The sequence below is a fragment of the Anas platyrhynchos genome, chromosome 1 (assembly GCF_047663525.1).
Source record: "Anas platyrhynchos isolate ZD024472 breed Pekin duck chromosome 1, IASCAAS_PekinDuck_T2T, whole genome shotgun sequence".
Taxonomy (NCBI): domain Eukaryota; kingdom Metazoa; phylum Chordata; class Aves; order Anseriformes; family Anatidae; genus Anas; species Anas platyrhynchos.
In genome coordinates, this window is record NC_092587.1 from 58,502,833 (window position 1) to 58,515,815 (window position 12,983).

Consider the following 12,983-nt stretch of genomic DNA (forward strand, 5'->3'; position numbering starts at 1 on the left):
GCTTTGAGATTTTGCCTTGTTTCCAGAACTGATGAGTTCAGATATTATCAAATCACACTCAAGGGGGAAGAAACCAGTTGGGCTGCAGTTGGCCCTAACATCACACTTGAGTGTCTCTCTGGCTGCGGAGCAATGTATTGCAGAACTTGTCTTTTCAAGATACAGCAGAATTCATATCTAGCAGCTTGTAGGACCATCTCTTGGTAATCTGTTTAAGGAAATATTTAGGCTCTTTTCTAAAGCTACATTATGTTATAGTTTTGGTTTGGCAATGACACTGTTGGCTTCAGTCTCATCTACAACTTCTCTGCATTTTCCACTGCTCATTGTTGCCCACCACATCTTGCAGCACAACTGTGAAAGATCAAAAAAATACTTCAATATTATTCTTCTTTCTCTCACACATACTGCTTTTTTCAGCCAAATTTCAGAGGTCTGGTTCACAACACAGACTCATGAACTGTTGTGCTGCCACAAACGAGAAGGCATTGTGCTTGCAGCAGAGGGTCAGGAATGGGAAAGAACACATTAAACTGGAGTTTAGCCCATGAACACTTTGTATCATGGATCTGTGGCTGTAGTTCCCCATGGTGAGTGAGCTCTCTTGCCAGGATTTGTGTCTTATTATTTAGTCTGTCATACAACACAGGGTAAAACGTCCTTTAAAATCTTTAAAATATGTATTTCATACTGATGTTATGATAATTACTATGTAGAAAGTTATTTAATAACAAAGTATTTCCTAATTCTTTATACCATTATTACAATATGGACAAGCTAAAAAGATACCTCGTGACGATTCATACCTGTTCAAAAACTCTTCTTAGGTCACAAAATACAAGTAATTTCGCGAATAATTTTTAGTAGACAGGTTTTTATTCAACAAAAAATCAGAGCATTCATATAAACCCTCTGAAGTGACAGATTTCCCCCAGGGGAATGTGTAAGCTGAGTAGAGATTTTTTGCCAAAGAAGAGGTAGGATGAGAGCTTTAACTCCTAATTACCATGGTCTCTATCTTCATATTGCATCATAGTTACTGCTGATTAACTAGGGCAGTCTGTAGACTCCTTAATTTGATAACTCCTTTAGCAGGTTACCACAAATATTGACTCTCACCTCAAATCCAGGTTGCAGGCTTCTTACGCAGGGTTGAAAGATAGTGTATGTTAGTGTCAAAGAGATCAAAAGAATGTTTTCAATGTATTTGGTACCAGAACCTTGTACTTGAACAAAATTCCCTTATTTGAGCCTATTTACCAGTAATTCTAGGTGGTCTCCCATCAAAGTGCTGGAAAGTCCTACTTAGTGTCACAGTGATTGCCCACAATCCTTATGACCAAGACAAAGTGTTGCACAAAACTACGCAGGCTCTCAGTTCCCAAGGGCATTACTACATACCATGGGTCTGACTGTAATTTTTCATCTATTACTGTAACAGTAGTAGGAGGCATTTATTTATGTCAGTGTACCCTTATAGTCTGCTGATAAAATATTATAAAGTATTCCAAGGAATGGACATAGCTGTCTCCAAGAAATGGAACTGCTGTTCCAGTCTAGTGAAACTATCCAATTGAGTGAAAATACTTATACTGATGGAAACAATTTTGCCAGCATGCTCATGCCACTGTTGGGGATCTCACACTCCTGACAGACAGAGCCTGGCAGGAATTTGGAGTGTAGATGGGGCCTAGATCAAATGAACAATTTGGAGTTAGAAATATATAGCAATGATCCTTTCAAAATGCTTTTATTTACAGAAACATTCAACTGAAATAAAGTCTCTTAACAGGAGGTCTTGATTACTTTTCCATTTCCAAACCACACATCATAATGGGGATGGAATGTGGTTACCATAAATTGTTGGTTTACAAATCATCACTGACTTGTTAGCAACAGCTAGGATGTTAGAGTTAGAGCAACAGTTTGGATGTGATAAAATAGCAAGAGCCCATTTTTCATGGTATCGTTGGAATGAATGTAAATGAATTCTTCCCAGAGATTCATTGTGGTGGTTGTGGTAAATAGCAAACTGCATATTTCCTGCTCATGTTGAAATCAATGGGAGTTTTATTATTGGCATCAGGAGAAGCAGGATTTGACCTTAATACAAAAGAGAAGAGGAAAAGAGAAAAAGATGAGGAATAAAGAAAAGAATGAGCCGGAGAGTTCTAAAATGACTAGTGATTCAGATGCCTGACTGGAGATACATCAAAAGAGGAGTTTAAATAGCAGAAAATACCATCAACCTGAAATTGGGGCCCCTTTTCATTTGGACTTCCTTCCAAAGTTTCCTTTGAATTCTCTGTTTGTGAACTTCAAAACTGAGGAATAACCAACACTGGTCACTGCTGAAAATGCAGATATTCATTTTTTCCTTTTTCTTGGAAATGCTTGTCTTTCTCTAATGGCACTGAAGAGTTCTCTTATTGGGTTTTGGATGAAACCTATAAAAATCAGCAAAGGCATTCTTTCAGGGGAGCCAGCACAAACTTTCTTCCATACTTGTGTTTGAGTCATGACAGATCACTATCAGTCACTTAACCTAGCCCAAGCAAAATCCACATCTGCTAACAGACAGAATTAGCAAGCTTTGCCTCTGTCATAAAGGTAAATCTTCACAAGAGAGCTTCTGGATTAGAGATACAGAAAACAAAAAGCTCTATCCCAAAAGAGATCACTACACTTGCTTAGGTAGCAGACTAAACTACTCAAATTTATGTATTTATCTTCAAGATCTCCAAATACTTTATAAAAACAGACTAAACCAAACAAAAGGACAATGTATGCATTTTCACTACATGGAACAACACATCACAAACTCATTTCCTTTATCAGGTGTTTTCAAAGCTCTCACCAAGGTCACAATTTCTAAATATAGTTGTTTAAATATTTAAAATAGAGAGTGAAATCTGGTCCTCTAAAGTCAACAGCAGAATTTCCACTGACTTCACATAGACCAGAACAGATCCTTAGATGAGTGAACTGAATATCAGTAAAGGTAGGATGACCTCTATTAGCTGACGATTTAGTACTTGTCTACTTAGCTTCTAACACAGGAAACATATAAGCTCCCTTCTCAAACTATAGATGATCTTAAAAACAGCTGATGGGAAAACTCAATAAAAATACAAATAACAAATGCAAAGAATAACTTTTGTGTCCAAAAGAAGTACTAGTCCATTTGACTGATGTTCTATCCCTCAATACCAAAAGACAAGACAACTCCTGAAGTAAAAGCCTATATCCAAGGAGTCTGGCCCTTAAGTTCACCAAATTATTTGTCATGAACCTCCATGTGGACCTTCAGACTGGCACACACCTGCTGAAAAAGACAATTCTATACAAACACTTCTGACAGTCTTGGTAAAGAATTTGGATAACATAAGAATGTTTCAAACCACATCCTGCAGTAATGCAAGGCACGATGAATTTAACCTTTGCTAATAAGAACTGAAATTTCAGTATAGGCTAAATGGACCCTAATGTATGAACAGAGAAGCCAACTCAAAAAAAAATAAATCACTTTTTTTTGTTGTTGTTGTTTTTTGTTTTCCTTGAGGTAAAAGGCTAATGCAGTTTGCTCTTTCCTGTCTGATATTATTTTTTGGTTCTCTATACAAAATTCTTCTTAGCTGTAAGGCAGCCCTTTTAATAGCATGTGTTTTCCCAGCCAGATGAGGAAGGTCTGTAAAGGAAAGTTGTGTCTAATAAATGTCAATTTTCCTTAACAGAGTCAGACATTGTTGATCTCTAACACGTAAGAGCAGATGATCCAACTGAGATTATCACAGGAAATCCAAGAGGAATTTAATCCAATCTTTCGAACTTTCAATGAGATTTCTTAACTGTGAAGTACACAAGGAAGCATGTTGACTATTGTCATATTTGGCTAGAGACCTCTTGTCTTACCAAAGTATTCTTTTCTCTAGACAATGATCCTTTCTCCCCAAAGAGATGTTGCTTTCTGATGGTGTTTGAAAGAAACAGCAAACACTGTTTTTTGAAGAGTGATATAGTCTGTGTTTTAGAAAATCCTAACACATTAAAAAAATCTCCTTCCCAAAGGTGAAATATTTCTCAGAAGATGAACTTAGATTTATTAGCTTTGATTAGCTTTCACCTGGAAAAAATTATCACAAAACTAATCACTGGAGTGCAGAAAGTCTCTACTGCTGACTAATGAGTCTCTACCCATTACCCACTTCATTAGTTAATTAAATGTTTCTCATTCCTTCAGAGTGGAACACTGATATTGGTCCTGAAATATAGAAGTACATTCATTTCACAAGAAGCCTTATCTTCCTCAGCAATTCACTGCTCTGCAAGGGATTTCAGAAACAGCATTTCATATCCATAGAGTAACAGAATATCCTGAGTTGGAAGGGACCCATAACGATTATCAAGTCCAACTCCTGGCTCCATGAAGGACAATCTAAAAATTAAACCCTAAGTCTGAGAATGTCTAATGCTTTGCCTAAATGCTTCATGAACTCCAGTAACTCGGTGCCTTGACCACTGCCTTGGGAAGCCTGTCCCAGTGCCCGACCACCCTCTGGGTGCAGAACCTTTCCCTAACCCCCAGCCTGACCCTCCCCTGTCCCATCTCCATGCCGGTCCCTTGGGTCCTGTCGCTGTCCCCAAAGAGCAGAGCTCAGCGCCTGCCCCTCCGCTCCCCTCGTGAGGGAGCTGCAGGCCGCCATGAGGCCTCCGCTCAGCCTGCTCTGCTCGGGGCTGAACAAACCAAGGGACTTCAGCTGCACCTCATACTTCTTGCCCTCTAGATTCTTCACCACCTTTGTTGCCCTCCTTTGGGACACTCTCTAACAGTTTCATGTTATTTTTATATTGTGGTGCCCAAAACTGCACACACTACTTAAGGTGGGGTCACACCAGTACAGAGTAGAGTGGGACAGTTACTTCCCTCAGCAAGGAGTGCTGTGTTTGATGCAGCCCCCAAAAATGCTGTGTTTGATGCAGCCCAAGAAACATTTGGCCCTTTTGGCCAGGACACACAGTTGACTCATACTCAATTTGTCATTGACCAGAACCCCCAGATAACTTTCCATGGAGCTGCTCTCCAGTTTCTTGTCCCTTCTTTGTACATACATCCAGAATTGCCCCATCCCAAGTGCTGAATCATTTTCACTACTTTCTCTATGGCAATTGTGATGTTCAAAATAAAAGCTTTCAATGTGATGTCTTGGAGGTTTGTTAGTCTCCTTTTTTGGGGAGTGGATTTTATTTTTATTTTTATTTTGATCTCATTGCTGTGACTATTTAAACTCTGAATCAGTGTGGATTACGGTTTTACTGGTTTACTGGTCTGGAGTCTGGCTTTACTAAGTGGTATGGCCTTCCAGCCTCATTGTGAATAAAGGTACTGCTATTAGAGAAATTTTTAAATGCTTCAGCATTTCTCTACATGGTGGACAGAATGGTTTTGTAATGCAGACTTACCTTACCTAACCTCACTTGAGCACCAGTAGCTGTCTCTCTGTGACAGCAAGGAGCTTAGTAAAGAGAGAATTTGCCTGTCTTGGGTGGGTTTTGCAGCTTCTGTTGCCTTTCCTGCTGCCGTGACCAGACTCTTTCTCCCTTCTGGCACTTGTTCGCAACTTGAGGCCAAGTCTGCTGCCTTGAAGTCAGTGGAATCAAAGCTTGCCCTTCAGCTCTTCCAGTGTATGCCATAGTAATACCAGTTAATGAAATACTTGCCTGACCCACATCAGTTCTGGTTAAGAGCAGAACACCCCAGAACACCCAGTCAGACTTGGGACTCCAGGAGTTATGGATCAGAATATGTAGAGGCTGTGCAGAGCTTACACGGCAGGCTCATTTGCCTTTGAGTATACTGAGATTCAGGCATAATGAAATAATTGCCTTTATAAAAATGTTTAAGGCCTGTTTACCCTTATTTCGTACCTAGTGTATGCTAATTTGCCATTAACTGAGGAGTTCAAAATATGACATTCTTTCAAGACTACCCTTTTTTCTATGAGCACATCTACCTCCCCACCTGTCTTTTTAACAATTGGTCTTTCATTGGCATTGCTTCTAGAGTAGGGAAATTTCATATTTCAGCACTGTGGGGTTTAAGAGAAATGTCAAAGTGCTTCTTAAATAGCCATGGTTAATGCATACTGCATACTCACATGCAAATGGTAGGCTAGGAACGGGGATATACCCAGAGAGGCACGGATCAGTCTTCACAGCCAGAAGAATCCTGAAGATGGCCACGGAGTTGACAGACTCTGTAGAAGCTCCTGTGGAGATCAGAAGAAGCTTCAAACTGAGTATTTCTTAAATCCCGCATGATTGATAGAAAAGCAACTGTTCAGGCATCTGGTAGCCTTTGGCTATATGCTTCCTAAAGAGTGTATACTGCATACTGCTTAAAGAGCACAAAGGCTTTTGGTATGTGGTTTATAGACAACACACAAGTTAGAATGTGGTATTAAGAAAAATGCTGTGTTTCTAATGTATGTAGACATTGTTGCAACTAATATTTAAATTATAACTGCCCCACACCCCCATCTTCCCAAAAGAGTCCAAAATACCTATTCTTGCCAGGGACAACAAAGTAAACCAAATTTGGAGTTTCTTGGTCAAGACAGTTTTGAGTCATGACATTTATTTAAACTAAACATTAGGAAATTATCCAAAAAGTGAGATCACCCCACTTTTAAAAATGTCTCTGTATCTCCCAAATGTTTTGCCTAGTATCAGGCAAGTTTTCATGAAAGAAAAAAAAAAAAATGTAGTCCGACATGGAAGTTTGCCTGTGCAATTTCAGGTGGATTAATTTCAGCTGAAAAAGTCAGGGTAGGATTCAAAATCAGGAAGATCTTGCAGTAAACTAAACTGTGGAGGAAAGAAACATCTCTCCATCTTGTATTTTCTCTCAGCCAGAACTAACAATAACTTTGCCTCTGCTACTGAACGGCTGAGCCAAAAAAACAGAAAGACAAAAGCCAAAGACAAACCAAAAAGACAAGAAGCAGAGACAGAAAAAAGACAGTGAGAGAAAAAAAAAAATCTACCCCACATACAAACATTGCTCTGAAAGCTGAAAGATAAGAACAACTGCCTCTGTAAAAGTCAGTTTCGACATTAGGAGATGACAGAAGCAGCAGAGATGGCAAAGCACCTAACCTGACCTACTGTCAAGAAAAGCTAATGAAAACAAGATGGGAAAAACAAGGGAAGTTTGTCACTTTAAAAGAAAAAAGCCACTTTTAACACTGGCAGTATACAAACCAATAAAATACTAAGATGTTGGATCAGGTCCATATCAAAGTAACTCAGCCTATAATTACATGAGAATCAAAAAATGTCAAAACACAATAATATTGTGGAGTACTTTGTCTTTTGTAGAGCAAGCCCATCCATACCACCAAATAAGGGAAAAAGTTAAATAAGAGTTCAGCATGATGATTAGAGGAAGGGAACCATAATGGATGGGGATGAGCAGAAGTTGTGTGAAGATGAGAAGAGGGGCAGAAATTAACAGCAGTGTATAGTGAGTGAAAAAGAAAAGAAAAGAAAAGAAAAGAAAAGAAAAGAAAAGAAAAGAAAAGAAAAGAAAAGAAAAGAAAAGAAAAGAAAAAAGAAAAAAGAAAAAAGAAAAAAGAAAAAAGAAAAAAGAAAAAAGAAAAAAGAAAAAAGAAAAAAAAAAAGGAGGCTATCCTGTGTTAGACAGATACTTGAGAAAGTTCTGCAACAGACAGTCATGTCTTGCAGAAATTTCCATATCTAGGTTTCTGGAGGAGGATGATATCTTCCATCAGTCGAACTAATACCATTAGATAAAAACAAGCATACCTTCAGAAATATGGGTCAAACTTCAGGTCTGAAATGGAAAAAGGGTTTTTTAAATACTCTGAAGATTGTCTATTTGGCCAGCAATAGAAGATGGAACAACAAACATATCACCTCTTCCCACAGAGCTAGTTTTGCCTGTATACTAAGCCCATCATTGTTACATCAATATTGTAATTAGGAATTCCCGGAAGAGAAGGTCAGATATAAATTGATCCAGCTACACTGAGTAAAATGAATTCATATCAGCTTTCATTAGTTGATAAATCACTTGAGAATCTGGCCAGCAGAATGCTGAATCGTAATTGCTTGACAGGGATTGCTCCCAAACATACTCATCATTTATCTGCTTTTGTTCCTACTGAAGTGAGTAGAAGCTTTAACCTTTCACTTTGGTGGAAGCATGATGAGGCCAGCCCCAGGTGCTCTGAAAATCTTAACTATTTCAACATAAAAGTAACCTGCCTTGTGGGTGTAATTCTCCCATAATTTAAAAATCAGACAATAGGGTCCATGTCTGATTTATTTATTTTTTAATTATTATTAAGAATAAACCTTGCTTATTTTTAATATTTCTTCATCATAACTCAGACTGTATTTCAAATGAAATGACATGGAGAACAGGAAAGCTAAGCAGAATAAAGATATCACTAATTACCCAATGGCAAATGGGAGAACCTCCCATGTCTTCAGACTACACATCTATACAGAAGAGACAGCAACCTTCTGTCCCCCAGAAGCTAATCCTTTTTCTTCTTATAAACACCTCATTTAATCCAAGAGCATAAATAATTCTGGATTTCCTGCATTTTATCCTAGATCTATTACTGCAATCATTGGGAATTTTGAAAGTGCGAGGGGCTGGAGCCTTGGGCTATAAGATCTAAATCAAGTCTATGTTTTTTCTATGCCTGAAAAGTGCCCACAGTTTTATGGGTAACCTATAAAAACAATTGAAGTAATTGTGGTGGTCCTACATTGTTTAGATTGTTTGCTTTCTACTCCCCAACTTTGTAATATGAACAGAGCTATTACAATGATTTATTATAGTTGGGTTACAGTCTTGCTATAGAAATCTCTGTACAAGCAGAGAACCAAAATGTAGCCACAGATCCAAAAAGCTTGGGGATGAGACAAATTCCTTGTCTATCCCAAATTTTAAATGCATCCAAATTATTCTAGTGTCCATGTATCCATGTGCACCACTTATCTCCGTCTTGAGGCCTCCTTAGTGCTTTAAATAGCTTGTCAGCCACAGATGAAAACCTCTACCTTATGTAAAACTTACATTCGAGAGCTTTCTGTCACCGATTTCTCTCTGCACTAAGGTCCCACTGGAGGGATGGGACCAAGCTGCTCCTGCCTTTTGCACAGATACTCAGAGCTGTGACCATGGAGCTGAAATGCCTTGGGACAGAGCTTCGACAGTCCCTTATTTAGTACATCAGCATGGGGGAGGGTTAGCTGAGATAACAAGGCAACCTGATTGCTGCTGCTGGCAGGAGGACAAATGTCAACATTGCCTCTCCATTTCACAGAAACATACCTGGCTTTATGAAGAATAGGTTAGCAAATATTTTAATACAAATAGTAACCTCAGCAGAGCTGCCAAAGCAGGCTCCAAAGAGACTGACTTGTTTACAGTCTGGACCAGTGCCTTAAAACCTGACGTGCTTATTCAACAGAAAATTAACCCCAAAACGGGTATCATCATTACTGCAGGGAGAAGCTCCAGAAAGATAATATCCTGACTCTCTCCAGCTGAACTCAGGACATTGTCCGTGTTTTATCACATCAAGTGCCCTTGTAGTCATTCAGAATAAACAAGAAAATAAAGAAGTGAGGTATATCACATGTGATAGCTTGGGTCACTGGGACTGCATAGATATTTGGATGTGGCTCAACCCCCTGCCTTCACTTGAATTACTACTGGAATCTAACTTCTTGTATTGTTTTAAGAGACTAAATTGTTCTCTCTATGTACTTTGGTCATCCCAACTCAGATGTTATCTTTTCCTTTCCCACTCTAGTTTTTGGCTACAAAAAAATACATGAAGAAGAGTGCTGAGAAGAGCTTCTTTTTTTTTTTTTTTTTTTTTTTTTCCCAGCTGCAGAGTGTGTATGCATGTGTCTATGGTACTGCTCTCCTCCAAGTAACTGTGACAAAGATTGTCATTTATGAAGACATTTGCTTAAGAGGTTATCGGTGATACTCATGAAGATAAATGCTGCTATAAATTTGATCTTGAGAGCAACGTTGGTAATACCAGATTGGTATAGGTAAAAAGCAATAGAATAAACTGTTTCCAAAGTCACTGTAAACATTCAGTAGCAGATGAAAACTTTCAAGGGAATGGTCACTGATCTGGAAAAGTCAGTGTCTACGGAGTGTAGAAGTGTAATAATCTTTAGCTATTGAATTTCTTGGAAGATGGAGGGAAAAGCTAGTCCTGGAATTATTATGCAAAGGCCTGCATAATAATTGGATTTTCCAATAGAAACGTTGGTCAGTTTTTGTTGCATAATTCAGTTGATTTTGAGTAATCCCATGGGAGAACAAGAGAGAGCTGATGTAGAGCAGGTAAGAGACAGGGCTTGCATATGTGACTTGCTAACAGAGGTCCACTGTAGGAGGCCATGCACATCTTCCATGGAGATCAGTGACGAGTACTAGAGTGGTGGCCTCTAGATTAAAATAAATAAATAAATAAATAAATAAATAAATACATGTCCATTACACGGTATGTCAAAATTTGCTTCTTTGGGAGAACATGATCTTTGACCTCCATCTCAGATGGAAGTTAATTGACTAGATTTGTATTTCTTGCAAATATTCATGGGTCACAAAACTTACTAAACTCAGAAAAATTATATTTCTTCTTTCCTACATACCACTTCCATTGGGATCCCTAACTGAAGCCGTTCAGGACCTGACAATATCAAGAGACTGAAGTTGTGATCTAGAAGTAAAAGTGAATGTATGGAATTATTGCTTGAGGTGGTCGAAGGACATTTGTGATGGCAGAGGAAAAGTGGTGTATTTTATGACCAGCCTGAAGGCACATGACTCATTCAACTCTTCTGTCAATGGGCATGTACTCAGACAAACAGGCTTCCCAGGGCCACACGGCAAAATTATATTTCTTTGAGGGATGGAGTCACAGTCTCTGTCAAAGTAGTGGTCTGTTATTAAGAATGCAAAAGTGAAGCAGTCTGTAGTTATCAGATCATAGGAAGGTTGGGGATTAAGCACATAATCCAACTAGATTTTGGCAAGACCTAAAAACACATACCCGCTTCCACTGAAAATATCTGACAGCATCTCCTCTATACTGAAAGCTTAATAGAATGTAATGAAAACTGAAAGATTTTCCACAGTACCCCTTAAAGCTTTTAAAAAGAGTTTTATCCCTTTTGTAGAATTCGATAATTGTTTAAAAACAAAAACAGACAAAAGATCATCATTTCCTCCTTGTCTGTATTTTAAGAGTACTATCTGCAGAAACTTATTAGAGCCAACCCTACTAAATTCTTTACAACAGTCACACAAGGGTGGTTCTTAAAGTGAAAAAGAGAAAAATGCTGGCACTTTACGTAATGCCTTTTTCATTTATACAATCTAAGAGGATATCGAGGAAGTTTAACTGTATACAAGTCTCCGGTGGCAAGAATCAAGCTGGAAAGATTTCTCTACAAACTCAGCCTTGTTTATCTGCATGTCCTCTTGTACACCCTTGTTCTGTCTGTCTCTCTTTGCTTTGAAGGCAAAGGGAAACCACATTCCCTTGAAAAACAGCAGACTGAATACAGTATTTGTATGACAAAAAAATAAATTAAAAATTATACATTTTACAAGAGCTCTTTCTGGGTCTGTTCTGCTGGAAGCAACATGACCCAGTAAACACATTTGCCTACTAAAAAGTCTGGTCAGGTCCAAGTAGCACAGTAAAATGTTCCCTAGCTAATCCTTACTCTATTCCCTATCTTTAAGTAGAATGAGTCCCTCTAGCCTTTCCTACCTAAACTCACAAGGGGGCTGAGTGTTCCCTCTCCTATCCCTTGCACCAAACATGATCTGGAACTCCATGCCTTTAAATGTCTAACCCATACCCCTCTTGCCATTCAATGCATTGATGACTCTGTGCCCTCGTATGCTATTTTCCCTCCTCATGTGTCTGGTACAAAATATTAAGCATCCTCGTGACCTTTAAACATCCTGCACAGCTCTCCATCTCCTCTATACATGATCCAGACTCATCTCCACCTCCTATTAGAAAATCCTGTGCATGCACCTGGCTTGATTACATCAGCATATATGCACACAGCTGAGCTAACACATTTCAATGAATCTACTGCAGAAGCAAACGGAAATGAATACCTCTCCTTCTGTCGGCAATCCAACAGTTGCTCTACTGTGGTGTCAACTTGGCACGCAATTAGATTTATCCATAAATCTATTTTCACTGTTACCTGAATCTCATTATGTGAGAGATAGAAAAGAACAATGCTGACAAGATTCTGATGGTGGCCTCTAAAGTATGAAACTATTTCAGCTCCTTGTGCTTGAAACATCAACTTGTATAGAAGCTGTTAAAACAAAAATTCTCCTTTTCTACTAGATGAAACAGTTATATATTCCAGGAATAATGTGTGAATAAAGCAAGTACTGCGTGAAAGATCAAGACAGATAACGATAAACTACTGAAGAATTTACCTTAAATGCAGACAACCCAGGAGTTGTATTTCTCCAGATCTCTGCTAGGCACATTGAGTTTTTCAATGGCGTTTTACTGTACACAGGTAGATGGTATCTATTTCTTTCACCTGGACAAGCATTCAGGAAACACAAGAAACTGATACAATAATTTTACAAATATGCACGTGCAGGAACACATTTGATCTGTAATCCTGGATTTGACTGTAGAACATACACAGTCCTTTTTCCTTTAGGGGTAGAGGGCTCCTGGGTGGGAGGAACACTGTATACTCCTCACTACTGCTGAACAAGCCAAATCAGTGAATAAAAGTGTGGGGTCATCACAGGCACCGGTTAGCTCAAGGAGAGCAGCAGTGTAGGAAAACAAGTGCTATTAGGAATGAAATGTCTGCTCCAGATTCTTGTTCTGAACTTGACACCAGAGTACCAGGAAAGTCTCTGTGGG

The 12,983-nt window shown here is 38.8% G+C and overlaps 1 long non-coding RNA gene across 1 annotated transcript; it reads right to left on the reverse strand.

The window, feature by feature from the left end:
• Nucleotides 1-929: 929 nt before the first annotated feature.
• LOC106018037 (uncharacterized) lies at nt 930-9,229 on the reverse strand. Its single transcript, XR_003494768.3, has 4 exons — nt 9,110-9,229; nt 7,825-7,852; nt 6,156-6,266; nt 930-2,447 (listed from the first exon to the last, which is right to left on the reverse strand). It is a non-coding gene; the product is annotated as an uncharacterized lncRNA (long non-coding RNA).
• Nucleotides 9,230-12,983: the final 3,754 nt, after the last annotated feature.